Source organism: Phoenix dactylifera, unplaced genomic scaffold, assembly GCF_009389715.1.
Source record: "Phoenix dactylifera cultivar Barhee BC4 unplaced genomic scaffold, palm_55x_up_171113_PBpolish2nd_filt_p 000857F, whole genome shotgun sequence".
In the NCBI taxonomy this organism is placed as follows: Eukaryota; Viridiplantae; Streptophyta; class Magnoliopsida; order Arecales; family Arecaceae; genus Phoenix; species Phoenix dactylifera.
Genome location: NW_024068220.1, coordinates 12,076 through 36,018, shown reverse-complemented (window position 1 = coordinate 36,018; position 23,943 = coordinate 12,076). Strand labels below are relative to the sequence as shown.

The 23,943-nt window shown below is 36.9% G+C and overlaps 1 protein-coding gene across 1 annotated transcript in view; it reads right to left on the bottom strand.

Moving 5' to 3' along the window:
* The window catches only part of LOC103720437 (NADPH--cytochrome P450 reductase-like), a 94,502-nt gene that overhangs the window by 58,829 nt on the left and 11,730 nt on the right, over positions 1-23,943 (bottom strand).

Here is a 23,943-nt window from a genome sequence, read left to right as displayed (position 1 = left end):
ATCAAAGAGAGATATATCTAAAACACTACTCAATATATAGCTTAACAAGCTTTTACATTTTAATTACTTTATCTCTAGAGCAATCTAGATACTCATGGATCTCTCATCATTGCAGGATATGGGAGAGTCGGATCTATGCATGCTCACTCTTTCATGCGAAGAGGTTGTTTTCGAATCTTGAATCCGTAATCTCTGAATCATAATAAAGCAACTTTACTGTTGCAAGAAAGTTGATCCTGATCTAAAATGGTGTCCCTTTTTGTCGAAGGATAGACATTCTTGTTGATAATCCTTTCTTGTTTCTCTTTTTTATAATGTTCCCAATTAGTAGATTCTAGTTGGATCCGAGAGTCTATAATTCTTTTACTACACATGCATGCGTGTGTGCTAGGTTCAGCTGGTTGCTATGTTTGTCCCAAGTCGACCGTTGACCCTTGGCCAAGAGTTACATGGATCGGACTCTATAATTAGTAGCCCAACTTGAGTACCTTCACACATGCAATTTAGTCTCTATCTCATCTTGTGGGCAACCGAAGGAGTCAAAGGCTAAACCCTAAATTGATTTCGGATCTTTATTTTTGAACAGTTGACAAAGTCGATTGGGTAAGTTTTCTAGAAGAGAGCCGGCCAAGCCACAAATTGAATTTAAAAGATTTTTAATCACGATTTGCAAGATTTATTGCTTTCTGATTTCTACTAATTACTATGAAAAGCTTCACAAACAACTTTAACGCCTTGTTTGGAGCATTTAATTACTAGCATATTCTAATGCTAATTTATAAGCAGCAATTCTCTAAAGCAAGGTTAGTCTTATATAAGTTTCAGCTGGGCTAGTTCTATTTCTTAGGCATGTCTGCATTAGTTAGATCAGAATGCCACTACAAAAGAAAGGATATCTCTCGAAGCTTTTTTTTGGTCTCTACCGACGCTTTTAAGCGTCGGCGCACTTCCAGCCCACGCTCCCCAAAGCGTGGGTCAGACGTCGGGCAGGTGGGCGTGGGTCTGGTTTAGGCCGACGCGTCAAAAAAGCGTCGTTGGTCTATGCCGACGCTTTAAGCGTCGTTCATCTTCCAGGAACCCGATGCTTAAAAGCGTCGGCGTACTACGACCAACACTTCACACGGTAGTTACTGTTCGACTATGCCAACGCTTAAAAGCGTCGGCTTATGCTCCTAGACCGACGCTATAAAGCGTCGGTAAAGGCATGAAAGATTGCTTGGTATTTCCGACGCTAGATTAGCGTCGGCAATAGCATTTTTTTTAAAAAATAAATTTGTAAAAGCAATTTTTAATACTCTGTATACATTAATTCCTAACAAAACACATACACTAAATCACATAGATAACAAAATACACATCACAAACAAGAACTTTTCATTCAAAATATTCATATTATCATATTTGATTACATTGTACTTCAAAAACATTCTAAAAACATCCATCTTAAATTCCTAAGTACACAATCTACGATTTATCAAGAGTCGACGGCATCATCATCTCTACGAGTAGATGAAGTATCAGCAACCTACAAGAAAAAAAATACTTTAGAAACTAAAAAACGAAAGTCATCACGCTCATACAAGAATACATTATAATTATATAAAATATCAAATATATTTAGTTATGTACCGGAGGAGCAAATCTCTGCAAAAAAGATGAAATATGGTCAAGCTGATCCTGCAAAGATTGTATCTTCAACTCTTGGCTCTGCTTCAACTCCGCCATATCAGTCATATGACTTGCCTCATCTCCTCTATCCTTGTCTGATATGACTGCTTTATCTGTGCCCATCTCTGTCTTCAAACTACAAAACCTCTGCAGTGCTAGTACCTTGTCTGGCATCTTGAGTATATCGGCTCACTGCAGACAGCTGAGTGGGGAACTCCGATACCGTAACCCTCGCGCGACCATAACGTTCTGGGCCCATCAATTCGGCATAGACCTGAGCCTCGACGCGACTTGGCCGTGTCGGGATGATGATGACTCCCCGACGCGCTCTGAAATAAGATTTGTAGCTCTTTCCCTATATCTCTCTCAAAAAAATATAACAGTCACATTAATAATTTAAAAAGAAGTAAAATTAATAAAAAAATTATGATCAAATAAAAAATGAATACATACAACTATATCTCTCGACTCGTCCCGGACAAAGCTGCCATCTCGGTGAGTGTGGGTCATCTTATAAAACTCTACCTCACCAGGCTCCCTTCCCATGCTCTACTATCTACACATACGGAAACTATATTGGCAAACTATATATCATGATACGTGCTATATGTTAGTAGAGTTTCAAATAGTTTCAAAAAACTTACGAATTTATTTCTACGTCTCGCATAACTCTTCGAGCCTGAAGTATGAGGAACTGCTTGAAGATGCTCGTGCAGCTCTAACCAATATTAGAAATATGTCTGCCAAAATAAAAACACACAGTATAATATGATTCAATGTATATATTTGCAATCTATATTAATAATAAAGATAATAGAAGATATTGAAAATAATATACGTGACCTGTCCTCTTTCAGAAAACCATAGTGAACAAGCTCCCTCCACTGCTGAGGGTATACATCAGGAGGAGTCACACAAGGCAACCTCCTCCTCTGTCATACCCTCGCGCTTGAAGTCCGTCTTCAATTTTGCTTTATATTCTTTCCATTTGCGGTTGAGGGACTTTAGCACCCAATCATGGCTCTCTGGAGGGAGTACAGAACTTATCCTACAACAAGGTACAGAATGTTATAATAATATTAAACCTCTAAAATAAAATTATGGTACTAAGCAAATTAACATACAGAAGGTGTCGAATTAAAAAGAATAAATTCAATTCATTACCTGTATAAGTCTAAGAAGCTCAACCTTATACGAAGGAAGCATGTCATTCCACTTCGTATAGTTGAGCGGACACAGCTGACCCTTGCGTGCAACCGATCCTAAAAAGCTTGATAGAAGACTTCTAGCTCTATTGATGGGCTACCCCAATTCGTTGCATCGGATGATGATCTTCTCACCCGGAGGAAGCTTCCACACATCCTTGCTTGAGTGGGTCCCCGTCTCATCCTCACCGTCCCTTGTCCATCTATTATAATTAAATAAAATATGTCTTAAAAAGTTGAAGACAAATATGAACATAAAATATGAACTTTAAATCGAATTACCCTGGATTCGGAGCTCATCCTCCGGGCAATCAGCAGGAGGCTCGCGCTGAGATCCTAACTCGTGCTGCTGATGCTCACATGACTGCTGGGACTGTAGGGACTGATCAGAAGTAGATCCCACCTGAGAATGCTGGAACTCCACATCTCTAAATCGTCTCCCTCGGGGCATATTGTTACCTGGTATGCACAAAAAAGAATCAATATTTGGTTAAATGATAAATTTATACTAAATAAAGTTCCATTGCCATGGAGGCATCATCATCTTGCTAGAAATTTTAATGCTTTCATGGTCGTAAACATATTACTGCATGGTTGTAAGACTTGAAAAGAATGACATCAAACTTTTGGTTGTTAGACTTTAGGAGGGTAAAGGGTGTGACTTCATCCTTTAATTATGTGGTCCAAAAATCCTGAATAGGGCTGCTACCTTCGTGGCTCTCTTGTACAAACAAAGGTAATGGAGACTCTCATGAATGACGTCACTAAAGATATTACCTCCTATGAAAGTTCTAGTCCTCATCAGCATATTTCCCACAATCTGTGAGGAGTACCAAGCTGCAAAGGAGATATGCCAGCTATATAATTGCTAAAATATGGACAACTAAAGTAAGTGTTAGTGACATGAGTCTACTGCAAACTCAAATTGAACACGACATGCTACATTATAGATGTTCTTTTTGCACTGAAAGAGACCACCAAGCTCAATTAATTGACACCACAGTTGGAGAGCATACAGAAATGATATCTGTATTCAAGATGAAGGATATATGTAAATGCAAGTGGGCAGCACATACTATGCTATTTTAGATTTCCGGAAAGAGAGAAAGGGGCATTTTAGCTAGCCTAGTTAACTACTTTACCTGGATTAGTCGAAGGTACTAGCATTATACATGTATGTCAAATACTATCAATTGTTCCATGGAACGAATCTTGATTTTGTAAAATAAAGAGAGAACACATCTCAGACTTGTCCCAACAAAATGCATAAGAATCCAAAAGCTTCTTACATACTGTTGCTGCTTCTATCCCAATAGACATCAATATCTTGAAAGCATACCATGCATAAGAAAATCTAGGGACATAGCTATAACACATAGACGACATCTAGATATGGTCCATGTGGATTTAAATTCTAACAGATCACTTATATGTATAATGCATACATCATTTTGTGTTAATTGTGGCCTTCCCTAGACCCTGGTATAGTTAACTGTAGATGTTTCCATAGATTTAGACATGCCCTATCTCCTAATTAGTGGAGAATTGCATTAGCACTTCCAGCACTATTATCAACTCAAAAATTGATATACATCCACAAATTTGTCCAAAGCATAGTTGTTTAGTCAGATCCTATCTTACAAATTCAGGTTATTTGACAATGCATGCTAGCAAACAAAAACTCAGCATCCAGCCAGCATAAAAGACAAGTTTAATCCAATTCGCTATTTGAAAGTTTTAGTCCAATCTCTATTAGCTTATCATTTAAACATAATGAGCATTTACATGTTTAACTGCCCATATCCAATTAGGTAGGCTTTGGCTACCTACCAGATATATCAGTCACAGTGCTCAAGTCAACATTCACATTATCATATAGAGTACGAGATGCATACACACGAAATGAATCTTATAAGGTAATAAACATTTCAAATCTCAAAGTATTGGAAGAAATAATTTTTACCACTTGACCATCGGCAAAATGAATTTAGGTTCATTAAGAGGACTGGCAGAAGCATAAAAACATCCTCAAGCAAAAGGATGAGCTTTGTTTAATGGAAGCATTTATTGTATTCAAGTAAGCAATGAAGATGCACTTCTTCCCATTCGCAACCTTAAATACTTTCTGTCCATATGACCTAATAATGCTCCTTTGTGCTAATACGAACAGTAAAGCTTTTATGCTAGTATGAATAGTAACAATGCTGTTAATGGTGAAAAACATTGACATGTTAACAAATATGTACAAGGATGAGATTTAACTTATCCAATTGTGGTCAACAACCACAAAAATGCACTCAACACCTTCTGTATAAAATATAGCATAGCCCTCGATTTGCTGTCGTAGTTACCACTGTGTGACAAAATAAAAATGCCGATGCACATAAATACCACAAATTGCAAAAGCATTAATGTTAATCATACTAAGTTTCATAACAAAAGCAACTTAATAATCCTCTCTGGAAAAGAAAATCAGGGCCAGTTGCCACATATACTGCAAAAGGTGGAATAAAAAAAACAAAAAAAAAAATTATATGACCCCACTGGAGCAGAATCTAGTACAAACTACAGCATTAAGAGTACTAAAATTGTCACTTCATAGCTGCACAGGAAGATCCTCTAAATTCAACAAAGAGCTCTGCAAGCACTTAGCTAACATATGTTTCCTTTTCCCATATATTATTATTTTTCTGTAGAGATTATGAGGACCTAGACATGCACTGAGAACAGATATGCTTGAAACCATTCTATTATCAACTAACATATATATTGCAAGATAGGTATAGTCAAATTGCACTGAGAACAGATATGTTTAAAACCATTCTAATATGGATGTCCAATCCTTTCTCAAATAACAAAATTTAAATCCAACAGAAAGAACAATACAAGAGCATAATGCATTACCTCGTTGCTTCAGGCCGGTCGGTCGACGCAGGTCTCCGGACAGGAGGGATACCGCTCGATCGAGTCTTGAGGCCTGCTCGGACGGCGCCGGAGAGGAGGGAGGAGGAGGAGATCCTCGGGCGGAGGCGAAGCTAGAGAATCAGTTAAAAAAGAAAAAAATACCCACGAAAACACGAACAAGAGGAGGTGGAGAAGGAGTAGAACAAGCGAGAAGGAGGGGGAGGAGGGAGGAGAAGAAAACTACCTAGGGCGGAGCGGGTTGGGGTCGGTCGGTCGACGCCGGAGAGGAGGGAGGAGGAGAGGAGGTAGGAGTCGGACAATCCGCACCGGAGAGGAGGAAGATGGGGGCTAAGGCAGCGCCGGAGAGGAGGAAGACGAAGGCCGCTGGGTTCGGTGGCTTCAGCGCCGGAGAGGAGGAGAAAGAGGGGGCTCGGGAGTAGCTAGGGCAAGCATGCGGGCTCGGGGTCGGCCGCCTGGTTTTAAGGGGCCTTCGGCGACGCTTATAAGCATCGTTTTAGCATTTCGATTAACCACGCTTATACGCGTCGTGTTAGGCCAACAACAACGACGCTTTAAAGCGTCGTTTGGCCTCAGTCTACGACGACGCTTTTAAGCGTCTATCCTTCAAATTGCCGACGCTCACTAAAAGCGTCGGCAAAATTTAGCGCGGAGAAGAATATACCGACGCTTTTCCCTAGCGTCGGCATTTAAGCGTCGGCGTTTCCCCCTTTTACTGTAGTGTGCTTTGGTGGTCCATCATGTTTCCATCTCAGCCTAATGGGTTTGTAACAATACAGATGGTCATCGATCTGGTATGTATAAAATCTCATTCCATTGCATTCCTCTCTTTCTTTCTTTCTTTCTTTCTTTCTTTCTTTCTTTCTTTCTTTTCTGGGAGAAATGGGAGGGCGAGGGTCCACAGAGATTATTATCATTGATGTAAATCAATGTTTCCCTGCATGTCGATTGAGATTTTCTAAGCTTTCTTTTATTTCTAAATAAAAGAGAAATGTTGTTATTATCATAAAACATAGTTACTTTTAGAGAATGTTATAAAATAGTTATTATAATGGTAAATAGTAGTTAATATACGTTTTGCTGCATCACTCAATATTACAGTATATTGGTCAGGATCTAAAAACATCTCAATTCTTTCCATTTGTGATTGAGGATCACCCCAAGTTCATCAATTCAGTTTGTGTACAACCGTGATGAGCACTAACCAACGTGAGCAAATAATAGATTCGAGCTAAGTAGCTTATGTTGAATGCATGGCCATTTGAGGAAGAGTGATACTATCATGCTGCTCGATCGCAAGAGGAGCTTGTGGTGCAAATGCTGCGCGAGAAAGTTGGTGCAGTTGGTGAACATGGTAGCAACCTATAGGATTTTTATGTCAAATTATGGCATGCCATGTGTATGCCTTCCTATGACACGTGAATGGGCCCACATTCTGCACAAAGTCGAGTTGGGTTGAGATTGACTCAACTAATTTGCATCCAAGTTAGCAAAATATGGCCCGACCCGTCAACACGATTCATCTTTGACCTACCATAAGTAGATATGGGTTTAAGCTAAACGAATTTAGATCATAAATAAGTCGACATGTTCAACATTTGGGTCAGATTTGGGTTTCAGACATCTGATCCGTTTAACCCGTTTAACTAATTCAATATTCATGTTGGATTGAGCCAGGTAATGCATTTAAGATATGTTTAACTTATTTAAAATCTACTTAATCTATTTCTGTCATATTTAATCAGACCTGCTTAATCTGTATGTTTTACTAGTTAAAAATCTACTTAACTTATTTAATCTATTTAACCTAACTTGCTCTGTTTAATAAATAGCTTATTCAGGTTGGATCGGGTAACTTGTTTAATAAATTAGTTGGATTTATATCTAAATTCTTGAGTTGTTTAATAAATAGAGATCAAGTTCAAGTTGGCGAATTTTTGATCCGACATGCATTTAATTCGATCTGTATCTAAGGTCCTGTTTGGGGGAGCTGTTGGCAGTAGAGCTGTTGGAAATAGAGCTGTTGGAAGTAGAGCTGTCTGAAGTAGAGCTGTTATAAAAAGCTGTTTGCTGTTTGGTAACTACATTTCTAAAGTGCTATGGCACTTTAACATGTGTTTGGTAAACAAACTGAAAAAGTACTTTTGTATGACAAAATGACCATAAAGGACATTACTAGTATTATAAACAGAGCATAATAAAATATAATATGTATTAATACATAAAAATATGATATAGTATAATATTAATATTAAATAATATAATATTATTATAATATAGTACTATAACACTGTATACTATAGAATAATAATTTAATATAATATTAAATTATTTAACATAACATATCAATATATTATGGTATAATGTAATATAATATTATATTTATAGTATAATCAATAATAAATGTATAAAATATTATAATTATTAGTGTAAATTCATTTTTCATCCTTCTGATGACCATTTGCAGTTAGCCAGCGGCAGTCTCGACGGAAGGGAGCCAAGGCGGACGTACGTTGCCGTGGGCGGACGCCGCCGCCCAAAAGGCACCCCACGATTTCCAATATCATCAAAAATATGAGCATAAATTAATTTTCCATAATATAACATAATATTAAATTATTTAACATAATATATTAACATATTATGATATAATGTAATATAATATTATATTTATAGTATAATACATAATAAAGGTATAAAATATTATAATTATTAGCATAAATTAATTTCTCATAATATAATATAATATTAAATTATTTAACATAACATATTAATGTATTATGATACAATATTATATTATATTTATAGTATAATACAATAATAAAAATATAAAAAAATTTAATTGTTAGCGTAAATTAATTTTTACTCTTCTGATGACTATTTATCTCCCTAACAAATTTTCTAGCTAGATGATAAAATTGGTTAAATAATTACTAATATTTTTATTTATTTATTTATTTATTTTATCTTCTCTATTTTTTTCATTTCCTTTTCTTCTTTTCTTTTTCTTTTCTTTTATTTTTCTTTTCTTCTCTTTTCCTTCTCTTCTTTCTTTTTCCTCCTTCCCGAAGCTTCTCCCCTCCCTTCTTCCTCCCTTGCCTCACTTCTCCTGCGTGGTCATGGAAGGGGCGATCAAGCTCCCGGCGGCACGACGACGGGGGATGGGCGACGAAGCCGAAGAGAGAAGCTTTGAGGAAGAGGGAGAGCGGTCGGGGGAGAGGGAGAGGTGGTCGGGCGAGGGAGAAGAGGCGGAGGGCGTCAGGGGCAGCGACGGGGGAGAGGGAGCAGCAGAGGAGGATGGAGAAGAGGAAGACGACGTCGGAGGCGGCGGTGGGGGAGAGAGAGCGGCAGAGGAGGAGGGCGTTGGCGACAGCAGTAGGGGAGAGGGAACGACAGAGGAGGAGGGAGAAAAGGTGGAGGGCATCGAGGGCGGCGGCGAGGGAGAGGGGGTCGCGGCAAGGGAGACGGAACGGCGGCGGAGGAGGGAGAAGAGGGGGAGGGCGTCGTGGGCGGCGGCGGGGGAGATGGAGAGGAGGGGGATGGGCGGAAGAGGAAGAGGAAGAGGAGGGTGATGGGCGGAAGAGGAAGAGGCGGTGGATGGGCCACTTTGGGAGGAAAAAAGGGTTTTTAAATGGGGGTACTTTTGGTAAAATAACAGCTTTCCGATAAAGCTGAAAACAGCTTTTGGGGGGAAGCTCTAAATTAGAGCTTTCCCCCAAAAGCTGTTTTCAGCTTCCCGCAAAAGCTGAAACAGCTTTTCAGAAATTTTACCAAACACCTTTTTTTGTCTAAAAGTACTTTTGGAGGGCCAGAAAGTACTTTTTGGCCCTCCAAAAGCTCTCCCAAACAGGGCCTAAGTGGACTCGGTTGCCACCCTTATCTGCAGCTGGCCCTACTCTCTAGATAAGTGAACCAAAAAAAAGGAAAAGCAATGAATTTGCAGCCTCCTTTGGAAAAATGGAACTCGGCTTCGACCCCAAGCGCACGGGAGATGCCCTTTCTCTATCCAAAGGCCGGTGAATCCGCTTGGAAAGAGGCCCATCTGAGGACCTTGCGGCGCCCGTTTCTATTGTAGAATGCTGTCTAAAATTCGTTGAGTTAGGTTGGACCACCACAAATGGCGCACTCAGTTTATCGTTAACATGGTCATTGCTTATACTGTAACAACAAGGTCCTCCATTCATGCAACCTTGAATAATATCAAGGCTTTTCGGCAATCATGCATCTCCTCAAGATTGTTTTTGCAACCATCCTCTGCTCTTAGTCATTTTCCAGGAGTTCAAGGGATCAGAAAGGAACGGAATAGATGTGATATCTTATTTCTATTTTTTTGGAGTGTTAAAGCACTGGATACTACGTTATCAAAAGCTCCATTTAAATGGTGTCTTTCTGAATTGGAAACTACGATGTGATGAGCAAAGCGAGGCATGGATATTATAGTTTGAAATACATCTCATTGGCTCGTCAGCTATGATTGCAGCTGTTAGATTAATCTAAAATCAAAGTAGGGGGTTATTTTCGAACTATCTTTCTTTGAATTTGGTTTGTTTTGTATTCATGTCATGCACATATGTTTAATTTTGTTACAAGGTATTACCAACTGCATGCCTTCTTTGTTCCACCTGGGCTTTTGAGCTTGTAATCTTTTCATGCTTCCTATATCAGCGTGCCTTTAGAATTAGAAAAATAGTCGCCAAAAATGAGGCCGAAAATTTATAGATGTTTACTGTACTAGTGTAGCCATAGATAGAGGGGTGTTATTGAGTTGGAATAACTGTTTCTAGTTGCTTGTTTTCTTACTCATTAATAAAATTGCTGTTATACTTTTATTGAAATGGTGAAGTGCCTGCTCCAACAGGTTATGATTGCAAAAGAGGAAGCTTGGAAGATGGAGGTGATGGAAATACTAGACATATGGCCCCGGGGGAGAGGGGTGTTATTTTTTTTTTTTTTTTTTTTTTTTTGGTAAAACGGCTACTCATTCATATAACTCTAACGTGAGTACAACCTGCTAAATCGCGGGAAAGTAAAAGATACAAGTAAGGATGAACATCATCATCAGACGTCCAAGTAAAGTCTCCGGAATGCCGGGCAGCATGAGAGGCGACCCAGTCTGCAGCCCTGTTCGCCTCTCTAAACACATGTCCTATCTGAACGTCGCCCATCATACATACCATCCTACGTATCTCTCTAATGAGGGGATGGCCATCCCCAAACCGATCCGCCCCTCGGAGCCACTCGACAACCACAGATGAATCCCCCTCAAGGCATACCCGCTCCACACCAAGAACCTGCCACACATAGGACATACCCTCCCACGCCGCCCGCAGCTCAGCTCCGACCACAGAGAGTCCAGGCGTACGCCGCCCTCCTGCCGCTATCATCCTGCCATAGTGGTCCCTAACCACAAATCCAACTCCTCCAACCACACCATCCACTGACCGACTGCCATCGAAATTTACTTTAAGATAGCCAAGGGGTGGGGGTACCCAAGAAACAAGGGCAAACCGGGGCGCTGAAGCAGCGTGGAGAGTACCCCAGATGTCCCTGGCTATCCCAGAAGAAAATCGCATGGTAGCCGCAAGAACCTCCCTCGCAGCTAGCGTCGCTCTATCCACCACCCTCCTCGGAGGCGACCTCCTCCCCTCAAACAGACCGGCATTCCTATCCAACCAGATGTGATAGGATAGGTATGCCACCAGAACCCCTACCTCCACAGATCGGGGACTCAGCATGGAGGCTCTCAACATCTGTGTTGCCCAGTAGATACAACCCAAGAGGGGGGGTGAATTGGGTCTTTCAAAACTTTTATGCTACTTCTAAAACTTTTTGATTAACTATGCTAAGTTGTATAGATGCACAGTGAAAGTTAAACTTAGCAAGGGTTTGATGTATAGACTTCGACTTGATTAAATATGCTTGCAACTAAAGGATGTGCGGATAAGAATTAAGCAAGCAATTTATCTAAGTAAGTAAGTGTGTTAGTTAGACAATAACTAGAGGCATTACAAACACAAAGGACATATAGTGGTTCGGTGCACCCCAGCACCTACATCTACTCCCCAAGACCTCTTGGGAATTTCACTATAATCCTACCGATTACAGCCGGTTGTTTTACAAGCTCACAACCCAACTTGTTGTTTTACGAGCGCACAACGAACTCGGTCGGTTTTTCCAGGCTCACCGACTAGAACCACTCCGATTGTTTTTCCGGGATCACAATCGAACCCTACTCGTTGGTTTTGCCCTCGGCTCACCAACAAACCTAACACAGTTGGTTTTTCCTTTGGCTCACCAACAAACCTTACACAGTTGGTTTTCCCTTTGGCTCACCAACAAACCTTAACTCCTTGATTCAATCTCTTGATTGAATCAAGTTACAAGATGTTAAAACAAAGTATAAAACAAAACAAAGCTTCTTAAACAAGCAAATATGACAATATAAACAAATAGAGTAAAGAGAAGCCCTCAAACGAGTTTTGAAGATGAAGGAGCTCGGCTTCTTCTTTACTTGACCCTCTTCTGATTTGGCACGAAGTAGAGGATCACCGAGGCAGCACACGGATGGAGAGGAAGCTTTGGGATTCACTTGGATGCTCTTCTTCTCTCTATTTTACTTTGAATGGCCCTTTTGTGCTTATGGGAGATTTCCCTTGTAATCTCTTTGGAATCTCTTTCCTAAATGATCTCTCCCACTTCCATACATTCTCCCCTAGCTCTCCTCTTGTTTTTATAGCTTTTGATGGCGTGGAAACAAGAATCTAGCCGTTAGAGACAAAAATAGAGCCGTTGGACACAGTCTGCACTTCCTGACAATATTACCGTTGGGATCGGAGTCGACTCGCGCGATCAGGAGTCGACTCGCCTGTTGCAGGAGTCGACTCGTGCTTTACTGGAGACGACTCGGCCACTGTTCCAAATTTGAATTATGGTGCATCCTCGACTGGGAGTCGACTCGTCTTAACCCGGAGTCGACTCGCTAACTTCTGGAGCTGACTTGGCAATTTCGGAGTCGGCTCATCCACTGAAGTTCGTGGATCCAATTTTGAATTTTGTCCTCTCGAGTCGACTCGACTGTCCTGGGAGTCGACTCGAATCTCAGAGCCCGAACTCCCGATCCTCTGTCTTTTGGCTCATCCAGTCTTGGAGTCGACTCGAACTTCCTTGGAGTCGACTCGGCTCTCAGTTTCCGAAAGTTGGTCTTCTGCCTTTTGACGTGAAGCTTTCTTGGAGTCGACTCGAATCTGTCTGGGAGTCGACTCGAATCTCAGAGGCAGTAACTTGGTTTTCTGTCTGTCTTGGGGTCGCGGTGTCTCGGAGTCGACTCGTGCAATGCGGGAGTCGACTCGAATCTCAGAGTCCCAAAAATGCTCTCTGACTTTTTCTTTGTGTTCCGCTGAGAATCGACTCTTGCTTTCTTTGGAGTCGACCTACCAACCATCGGAGTCGACTCGCGTTCCACTGGAGTCGACTCGAATCTCAGACCCGAAAACTGCTCTCTGACTTTTCTGCCTGTGACTCCTAGGAGTCGACTCATACTTCTCCGGAGTCGACTCATACTTCTCCGGAGTCGACTCGAATTCCACTGGAGTCGACTCGAAGACTGTTCTTTTGAATTTTTCTTTTGATTTTACTCCTCCAATTTGAATCCTTTGAACTTTAAACTTTGGGCCAATAAATTGTAGCTTTCTTCCAACTTGAGAGCTTTGGAGGCCTTCTTGTGTTCTTCCAACTTGCTATGTTCCTTGCAAAATAAATATCTTTCTCCTTGCAACATAAACATTAGTATCTATACTTCAAGGTTTTGTGATCATCAAAATCAATCTATGAATCAATCTTTGGGTCATCAATCTCCCCCTTTTTGATGATGACAAAACTTGGAGTATATGCAATATAAAAGATATTGATTTCTAGAAGTAATACATAGCTAAGTTGCATGAAGTAGAAAACATATATATTTAAAAACATACTTCATGATAATGCTTTAGATTTAATCAGCTTAACACAATCAACATATTTAAATTTTAAGCTGATTTGTATTCAATTCAAAGTAATAAAGCATTCTGAGTATATAGCATATACTTAGATATTTCTCCCCCTTTTTGACAACATCAAAAAGATAGTGAAACATTAAGTACAAAGATCAGAGCAGAACACATCGAGTGTGAATTCAGGAGGTTTTTTAATTTGATACCACAGATAGTTTTCTAATCAAGTGTAGGTGGAATCTTCCTTAGGTTAATTCAAGAAGTACCACAAATGATATTCAAGGAAAAGTATGAGTGGAAATCTAACCTCTCTTCACTAAGTATGAAAGCTTGTTCATTTAAGACCTTTTGCCCAATCTATTAAGTATTTTATCAACATGAGAGCAATTTAATTAATTTTCAGAGTAAAAGATCAAAACTTATATATTTGGAAAAACATATCATCATGTTGGATCATTAATTCTTAATGACTTCAAAGTTCTTTTATGATAATAAGAGCATTGGGGCACAAATACCAAAATATGAGTTTATGCAATTTTTGATACATCTTTGAGCTCTTTTAAAGACTTTCTTTTATTCCTTTAGAAAATAAGCACAATTTGATACATAAAATAATGAATTGGCACAAAATAGAAGTTCTAAAGAGCAAGCCAATTAAAACTCATTAGTGAGGTTCAAAATAGATTTTCTAAGAGATACTCAAGAAAATTTAATACATTGTTCTCCCCCTGTTTTATTAAATTAGAGGCTCTTAAGATTTGTAATTTGGTTCATGAGTGATGCATAAGATATACTAACCAAATAACACGCCTCAAGGTGTATCATAAAGATTTTCAGATTTAAATTTCAGATGATACATATTGGAGAGTATTAGGATCACTTTTCATTTAGTATTCTTTCCCTCTCCTATAGATTAAGTTCCATAAGACCTCTCCTTCTGAAATTTTCTTTCTCCCCCTCAATTGATCATTCCATTTAAGAGTTTAGAATCCTAAGATAATGTTCAACAAAATTGTCAATCTCAAAAATATATTTTCTATAAGTTTCAGCTTATTTTCATAAGACTCAAGGTTTGAGATAAGACAACCATTATAGAACTCATCTCAAGGTAATTAAAGCATGTCTTGCAATATAAGGAGGTTCATCAAAATCAATCCATAAAATTCAAAGCATGCATCAAAATAAAGTGTCTTTGGGATAGGATACTGAATATCTAAAGCTCCCCCTCAAAAGATGCATTCTTCTTTAATCATTTTAAATTGTTGAATTTCAGATTATAGTGATAAACGTGAATAACACTGAAATCCTGTAATATCGAGAATGTAGAGTAATCTAGTATTATTTCAAAATTTGTAGTAATTACTCTTTCTAATCCTTTACGAACAAGTTATGCTTTCTCTTAATCTTAGAAAAAATGTATAGAAATATCAATCAGAAAATGATTCATTTGAAGCTTAGTTTCTTTCAACCGCATTTACATTTTCTTTCTTTTAGAATCATTTGAGTGAGCTGAAATATTTCTAGTTTTAAGATCATTCACTCTATTGATGGAAGTTTTTAATAATGTAGGGGAGAAAAACATATAGATGATCATTGAGGTATATATATTTATAGAACTCAATTTCTTAATCATAGTTTTTTAGCAATGTATACATGAAACACAATAAATCCTTTTAATATCAAAATAAAATCATATATTTAGAAATTTTTGTTTGCAATCAAGATCATCGAAAGACACATCATTTGAACCAATATTAGTATACTTTGAAGATAAGAAATGATATGTTTCGGATGCGTATCGGAACAATCAACCAAGGCATCAAAATTAATTCTATTTTTCTTACATTAAGAATTTATTTAAAAATCATATTGAGTTTAAGCTTTTATATAAAATCAGATTCTGAATTACATAAGGATTTTCAATAGAGGATTTCAAAATCATAATTTGAGATATGTATCTTCCACATTGTAGCTCATCTTAAATCATTACGATTGAAAACACATATTTCAAACATATAAGAGCATATTCAGAATATTTGTATTTATGTTGAATTTTGGTGTGAATTAGAACATTATATACTAAAATTAGGCAAGTTGAAAGATAAAACAAAATCAATTCATTTTTCCTAAATAGATATATCCTTCTCTTCCCCTTTTTTTTTACAAATTTTATTCTACTTTCAGATTTTAGAGATGATTGTGAATGACAAATCTGAAATAAAATAAAAATAACTTCATATAGTACTTCAAACATTCAATCATGGAACATTACAAAATATTGGAAATTCATAATTCAGAACATCAGGCCACATGCAAAATATGTTATGTGTTAAGTCATGCATTAAAATAATAAGAACACGCATGTCAAGGATCAAAATCAATTCTTTTCAAATAAACTCCCCCTATTTAAATATAATCTTGCATTGATTTCATCCTTAAATTATGTTTTCAAGTGATAAAAAAAAAGATGACTTGATTCTTCTTATATACTTTCATTTACTTTGTCTTTCATTTTTTACTTTCTTATGCTCTATACTCTATTTACTCCCTATCCGGTGGAGTTGGGAAGGGGCACGAGGTACTACCACTAGCCTCCCTCTTGTGCCGTCCCTAATATGTCCTACACCGAATAGTTGGGTCAAATAGTGCCGGGTACTACCACTAGCCTCCCCATTGGCACCATCCCTATGATGAGCAATATAGAAAGGTTAAACTATTTACTTTAAACTCTCCCTCTATTTAAGTGTAATTCATTACGGATTTTATCCCTTTCACAAGTCAAATATATTATGCTTGTTTTGCTTTTTCTTAAGATGAAGTATTTGCCTTTACTTAGATTTTACTTCTCTTGAATAATATCCATTTTCTTTTCTTTATCTCTCTCTCTTTTTGTTATTCTCAAGTAATTTACATGAAAGAGCAGAATAAAGAATTAATCTTATGTATCATATATATGTATATCATGCAAACAACATTTTCATTATGCTCATGGATTCATAACTTCTCACAAGTTATTTTACATCCAAAATTTTAAGCATATACTTGTGTATTTCATGGTTATGATATAGGCTAAGAAATCATTTAGTTTGGGCAAACCATGAAACAATTTCCAAAAGCATAAGTCAATTAATACATATATGGACATGATATCAAAAGATTAACAATTAATGATTTTAATCATGTCATAATAAGATTTAAAGTTATTGACTTTGCTCAGCTAATTTATGAGAGAGATATCTAGAATTACTTATTCATTATATGTTCTTCAAGCCAAACTAGATTTCTTATGTGTGAACTTTTGGCTGAAGAAGATCCTCTCTCTTGTTTGCATGTGAATGTTTATTGTATCTTATGTGGAGGTGTCCTTCAAGCTGAAATCACTCATTTTCTTGCTCAAGGATTCTGCATTATTACCAAACTCCTTTTCTTTCTTGAAAGAAAGTCTTTAGTTTCTTTAAGATACAAAACATTCATATAGCATATTTCTTAACTAGGTAACTCAACCTAAGATATGATAATAATTGAATGTTGAGTCACTTTACTCAAGAAATTGCCTAAACATAAGCAAACATATGTCACTTGAACTAAAGAGATAGTTTCATTAACCAAGACTGTTCAAGGACAAGCATGTGAGGCAATAGACAGATTTATCAAGGTCAAATCAATTTAGTTTAGATTCTATTTGCTTAAGATAATTATCAATAAGATGTGTTAACTAAGTTTTAATCAACTTATCTTAAACGTTTGTTTCTATCAAAATTCAGATTATGACGTATTTGTTATCAATAAAATATGATTAATTAAAGTTAGATTGAAGTCTTGCACAAGGTCACATAATGAGCATACAATCTGGTCTACTAGCTGTATGATAAAATAATTATTCTATCATGCTTCAATACAGCTTTAAAACAATAGATCTACTTTGCTCATCCTTTTCAAATTTTACAAGATCGGGTCATAGACATACCTTCTTCATGCCAATCTTCTATAAGAGTTTTCTTGTGGACTAACTTTGGTCAATGAAGATCCCCTTTCTTGTTTGTCTTAATTTGGAGTTCGAGAGAAAATGTTAATTCATTCATCATACATATTTCAAACTCACCTTGCATGAGCTTAGTAAAATCTTCATATAAATCTTCATTAGTAGAACCAAAAATGATGTCATCAATGTATACTTTGAGCAAATAAGATATCACAAATTCTTCTTTTTGAAGCATAGATTTATCACTATTACTTTCTATCAAAAAGGTTACTTAAGCTTTTATATCATGCTTTTGATGCTTGTTCCAAATCATATATTGCTTTATCATATTTGTAATGAGTGTTTTCAAATATGGTGGTTATTTGACATATATCTTCTTTAATAAAATAAGCACATAGGAGTCCATTCTACACATTCATTTGATAGAATATAAAGCTCATAAAGCAAGCAAATGATAATGGTGATCTTTACTTCTAATCATGCAAGAATTTCATCAAGATCTATTTCATCTTTTCTTGATTTAGTCTTTTAGTATTCATCAATTTTTCTTCATTAAGTGCATTTCTGAAAAACTCAATTTGGTTCTAATTATTAACATATTTTCAGATTATTATATGTAAGAGATTAATCATATATATATATAATTTGATTTTAGTATCTTGATAATAAATCATTAGTCTCATAAAGAATAAAATGAATTGATATTTCTACAACTATAATCTTTTGATTAAATGTTCCATATGCATTGCTTGATGAATGATATCCAAAAAATAGAAATATCTTTATTAGATTTGGCATTATTTTCAAAAGACCATATCAAGTTTATCATATACTACTGAAAAATATGAAAGATATGCAATAGATCATTTTCTATTTTTCAGAAGATCAAACGGAGTTTTCATCAAAAATAGATCTAATAGAAACCATATATATGACAAGCAATGATGATAGCTTTTAAAAAAAAAATCATTTAAGTAGATGACTATCATACAACATTGCCTGTTTCACTTCTTCAAGGATTCTATTAATCCTATTTTACTCATGGTGTTCTTGGTTCTGAAATAATTAATTTCTGTATAAACTTTATCAGAATTTTGGTTTTCAACACTGTGCCATGATACTCTTTATCTTCACAGTTTGGAAACCTTTATCATTTGAAACACTTTTACAAGATTTAGCAAATACAGAAAATATTTCAATTTTATTTGCCAAGAACAAATCCAATGTAAGCTTTTGAAAACTTAGTGATGGAAACAACATCTTTAGATTTAGAAATTGATTTTTGTTTGTTTCCTTAGTTAGCATGCATAGCAAACTTTGACCTTTCAGAAGATAATCTAAGTAAGCCAATGGCAAGGTCTTTTGAGATTAAGTACATACTAGCATGAGTTGATTTTATATGCCAAAGATGGTTTCTTTAATCTTGGTATTCATAGTGCACATATTCAAAAGCATACCAAGTACACATTATCATATCTATGATCAATAAACAATAATGCCATGGATAAAAACTCTCAATCAAGCATATAGAGAATTCATAGAGTTCTTCTTAATAAATTAATCATTTTGCAACTTATCCAATAGTGAGTAAAGTATACTAAAAAATGAAGTGATTTGATTATATTTCTAAAAGTATTTTCTATATCACAAAATTGATCAATACATGCAATTCATATTTTAATCGAATACTAAAGTAATTTCAATATGAGAGGATGCAATAATAACTTATATCATTATTTCTTTTATTTAACTCATTCTTCTTAATTACATTTTAAATTCAATTCCTTAGCACATGTCTAGAGCACCCATTGTTTAGATAACATCTTTTATTAGAACCTTGGATAGCTAGACATACTTGCTGAAGAATAATCATATTTTCAACTTAGAAATCCAAGCTCTTTTGGGTCCTTGTAGGTTAGCTATAATTGTTCCTTTTGTAACCCATATTTTCTTAATAGCTATTTTGTCCATGAATTTACAGATTTTAGGATTACAAGGGATGTATTTCTGTATCCTCTTGTTGAATTTAACAAACTTAGATCGAACATGAGTAGTAGAAAAACTTTCGGTTTTCTGTTTTTCCCTTTTAGGTTCATCAAATTTGTAATGTATAGATTTAGGAACAACAGAAGAGATTTTACTTAGCTTTTGTTTATCAGTATTATAAGAATCTGTTTTAGAATAATTAAAAACTGTTTTAACAAACATATTCTTAAAAGATTTTTGGGTGTACCAAGGTTGATATCCTAATGTAGCTTTATCAAATTCAGCTCTTTGATTATTTATCATTAGGTTCAATTTTTCAGAGCTAAGGGTAAATCTTTCAACAACAGGTCTTAATTTGTCAACTTCTTTAGTTAATCTTCTGTTATCTTCTGAAAGTAATTCATTGTTTTTCTTAAGTTTATCATGACTTTTAGTGAGAGATTGATCTCTTTGATTTAGTTCTTGATTTTCTTTCATTAAGATTTCAGTTTTACTAGTTAGTTTCAGTTTTTCATCTATTAGAATTTGATTTTCTTTTGAAATTTTCAGATTTAGTTTCTTAAGATTTTTATTCTTTACAGCTAATTTTCTACATTCACTATACAAATCGTGAAAAGCATTTAATAATTCATCATAAGAGAATTCGTCTTGAAAATCATTTGAGGTAAAAGTAGATTCAGATTTTACCTTGTCTTCCTGTGCCATAAAGCACAAGTCCGTTACCTCTTGTAGTTTTTTGGAGCTAATATCATCATTGTTGCTCCTAACTTTTATTTTCTGGCTTGACTCTTTCTTGGTCAAGGCTTTCTTCCTTTTTATCTCTTTCTTCCTTTCTTCTTGCTTCCTCTTTTTCCTTGTCTTTAGGAAGCTGATTTGCCTCGGAGTCGACTCGGACCTTATTGGAGTCGACTCGGCTAGCTTGGGAGTCGACTCGGAACTACTTGGAGTCGACTCGTTTACAGGGTCTTCAAGACTGTGTCTCTGCCTTTCAGACTGTTCTTCTCTAGGAGTCGACTCGGACAAACTGGGAGTCGACTCGGCTACTATGGAGGATTCTGCAATCTCATTGTTAGTATGCAATTGAAGCACATGTGAGCTAATCTGAGATTTATCATAAATAGTTTCTAAAGTATCCCAGATCTCCTTAGCAGATAAGCATGCAGAAATTTCATTAAACTTCGTTTCATGAATAGCACAATATAATATGTTCATAGCATTAGCATTCAATTGTGCTAAGTCCTTTTCATTAATAGTTTTAGAGAGTGTATGAAGGTCATTTATTATGATTTTCCATAAATAATAGTTTTGTGATTGAATAAAAATGCGCATGCGTGCTTTCCAATATGTGTAGTCTATGCTATTAAACAGTGGAGGCCTATTAATTAACTGTCCCTCTCCTAGAAAACTATCTATTTGAGTTGTCATGATCTTTGGCTCTTGATCGTGAGATCAATAATTAATCTTGAGCACCTACTCTGATACCACTTGTTGCCCAGTAGATACAACCCAAGAGGGGGGGTGAATTGGGTCTTTCAAAACTTTTATGCTACTTCTAAAACTTTTTGATTAACTATGCTAAGTTGTATAGATGCACAGTGAAAGTTAAACTTAGCAAGGGTTTGATGTATAGACTTCGACTTGATTAAATATGCTTGCAACTAAAGGATGTGCGGATAAGAATTAAGCAAGCAATTTATCTAAGTAAGTAAGTGTGTTAGTTAGACAATAACTAGAGGCATTACAAACACAAAGGACATATAGTGGTTCGGTGCACCCCAGCACCTACATCCACTCCCCAAGACCTCTTGGGAATTTTACTATAATCCTACCGATTACAGCCGGTTGTTTTACAAGCTCACAACCCAACTTGTTGTTTTATGAGCGCACAACGAACTCGGTCGGTTTTTCCAGGCTCACCGACTAGAACCACTCCGATTGTTTTCCTGGGATCACAATCGAACCCTACTCGTTGGTTTTGCCCTCGGCTCACCAACAAACCTAACACAGTTGGTTTTCCCTTTGGCTCACCAACAAATCTTACACAGTTGGTTTTCCTTTTGGCTCATCCAGTCTTGGAGTCGACTCGAACTTTCTTGGAGTCGACTCGGCTCTCAGTTTCCGAAAGTTGGTCTTCTGCCTTTTGACGTGAAGCTTTCTTGGAGTCGACTCGAATCTGTCTGGGAGTCAACTCGAATCTCAGAGGCAGTAACTTGGTTTTCTGTCTGTCTTGGGGTCGCAGTGTCTCGGAGTCGACTCGTGCAATGCGGGAGTCGACTCGAATCTCAGAGTCCCAAAAATGCTCTCTGACTTTTTCCTTGTGTTCCGCTGAGAGTCGACTCTTGCTTTCTTTGGAGTCGACCTACCAACCATCGGAGTCGACTCGCGTTCCACTGGAGTCGACTCGAATCTCAGACCCGAAAACTGCTCTCTGACTTTTCTGCCTGTGACTCCTAGGAGTCGACTCATACTTCTCCGGAGTCGACTCATACTTCTCCGGAGTCGACTCGAATTCCACTGGAGTCGACTCGAAGACTGTTCTTTTGAATTTTTCTTTTGATTTTACTCCTCCAATTTGAATCCTTTGAACTTTAAACTTTGGGCCAATAAATTGTAGCTTTCTTCCAACTTGAGAGCTTTGGAGGCCTTCTTGTGTTCTTCCAACTTGCTATGTTCCTTGCAAAATAAATATCTTTCTCCTTGCAACATAAACATTAGTATCTATACTTCAAGGTTTTGTGATCATCAAAATCAATCTATGAATCAATCTTTGGGTCATCAATCTGAATCATATCCTGTGCAGAGACTATCGAGTCGGGTAGTAGGACCGGTGATCTCCTCCATATCTCTCTGGCTCTGGGGCACTGCAGGAGGACATGCTCGATCGTCTCCTCACTATCTGCACACTCCAGAGGGGTGTTATTTTCAATTGATCAGATGTTGGCAACAAATGGAAGCCCTTAGTTTTGTTAAGGATACAAAGGAATTAGCTTATAAAGAATGTTAGGCTTGAGACACATGTTATCGGACTCACCTAAAATAGCCATCCGAAAGGTAATATTTAGATTTCTTGATCTTGTATAAATATCCAAGATCTACCTAGTGAAAAATAGTTCAGGCTAAGGGCTCAAATCCATTCAGCCTTAACAGATTTGTATTGTATTATCTTTTACTCCACATAGATTATAGGCCGGATCCTCTCTGATATTATTTGTAACAATTCAGAATCTCATCCACAATGGCTAGCCAGAAGGTATTATTTGGATTTTCTGATCCTATATAAGTATTTAAGATTTACCTAGCAAATAATTGATGTCAGACTAAATATATGCCTATATGGATCCTCACAGCAATACAGTTAGAGTTACAAATGCTTTTATAAGTGGACCATCTGATATGTCGATCTCAACTTCCAGATTCCAAGTTATGATTTGCATTAGACATTCAACTGCTCTGTTGTGTCACTATATAGTCGTTTCTTTGTTATTAAGGTCTATAATTGTAATGACATGGTTGCTTCATGTTTCCTTTGAGGATGACAGTGAGGTGCTCCTTCCGTTTGCCACCGGTAGGATCGATTCTCATGATTTTGTACGTATACCCATTTATATTAAATGCAAAGCCATGACCTACAAAATTTTATTATTAATATCATTACATTTGTGACCCAAACTATATGATTGCAGGGCCTGGGGCTGGTCACATCGTAATAACTGTATGATTGCTGGGCCGGCTATTTTTATACTATCATGAAACCCTGGGCACCGAAATGTACTTTCCGGCTGAATGACCTCGTTTTCCAGCCATGTCACTTTGTTTCTAGCCATTGCACTCACTCGGTCTTTTTCTAGAAATTCGAAATAACATATCTTGGATGCTGCACGAAATTTTTTTTTGAGAAAATAATTGCCGATAAGACTTGATATAAATAATAATTCCTACCATATTTATGCAAGGTAATTTGAATGGTTCTTGTCGTGCCCATGGATGCATGCCTAGTGCCAAACTTTGCACAGTGCAAATTATCGCCTCTCTCATAACTTCTTCAAAACAAATAAATAAATAATATAATTGAGCCCTATGAAGTTAGGCTTGTGAGCTGAATTTTTGATAAAAAAAAAAAAGGAAGAAAAAGAAGAAGAAGATTGACAGCAAAGAGGAGAGCTCCATGCCTTGTATTTTAGCTTATCAATTA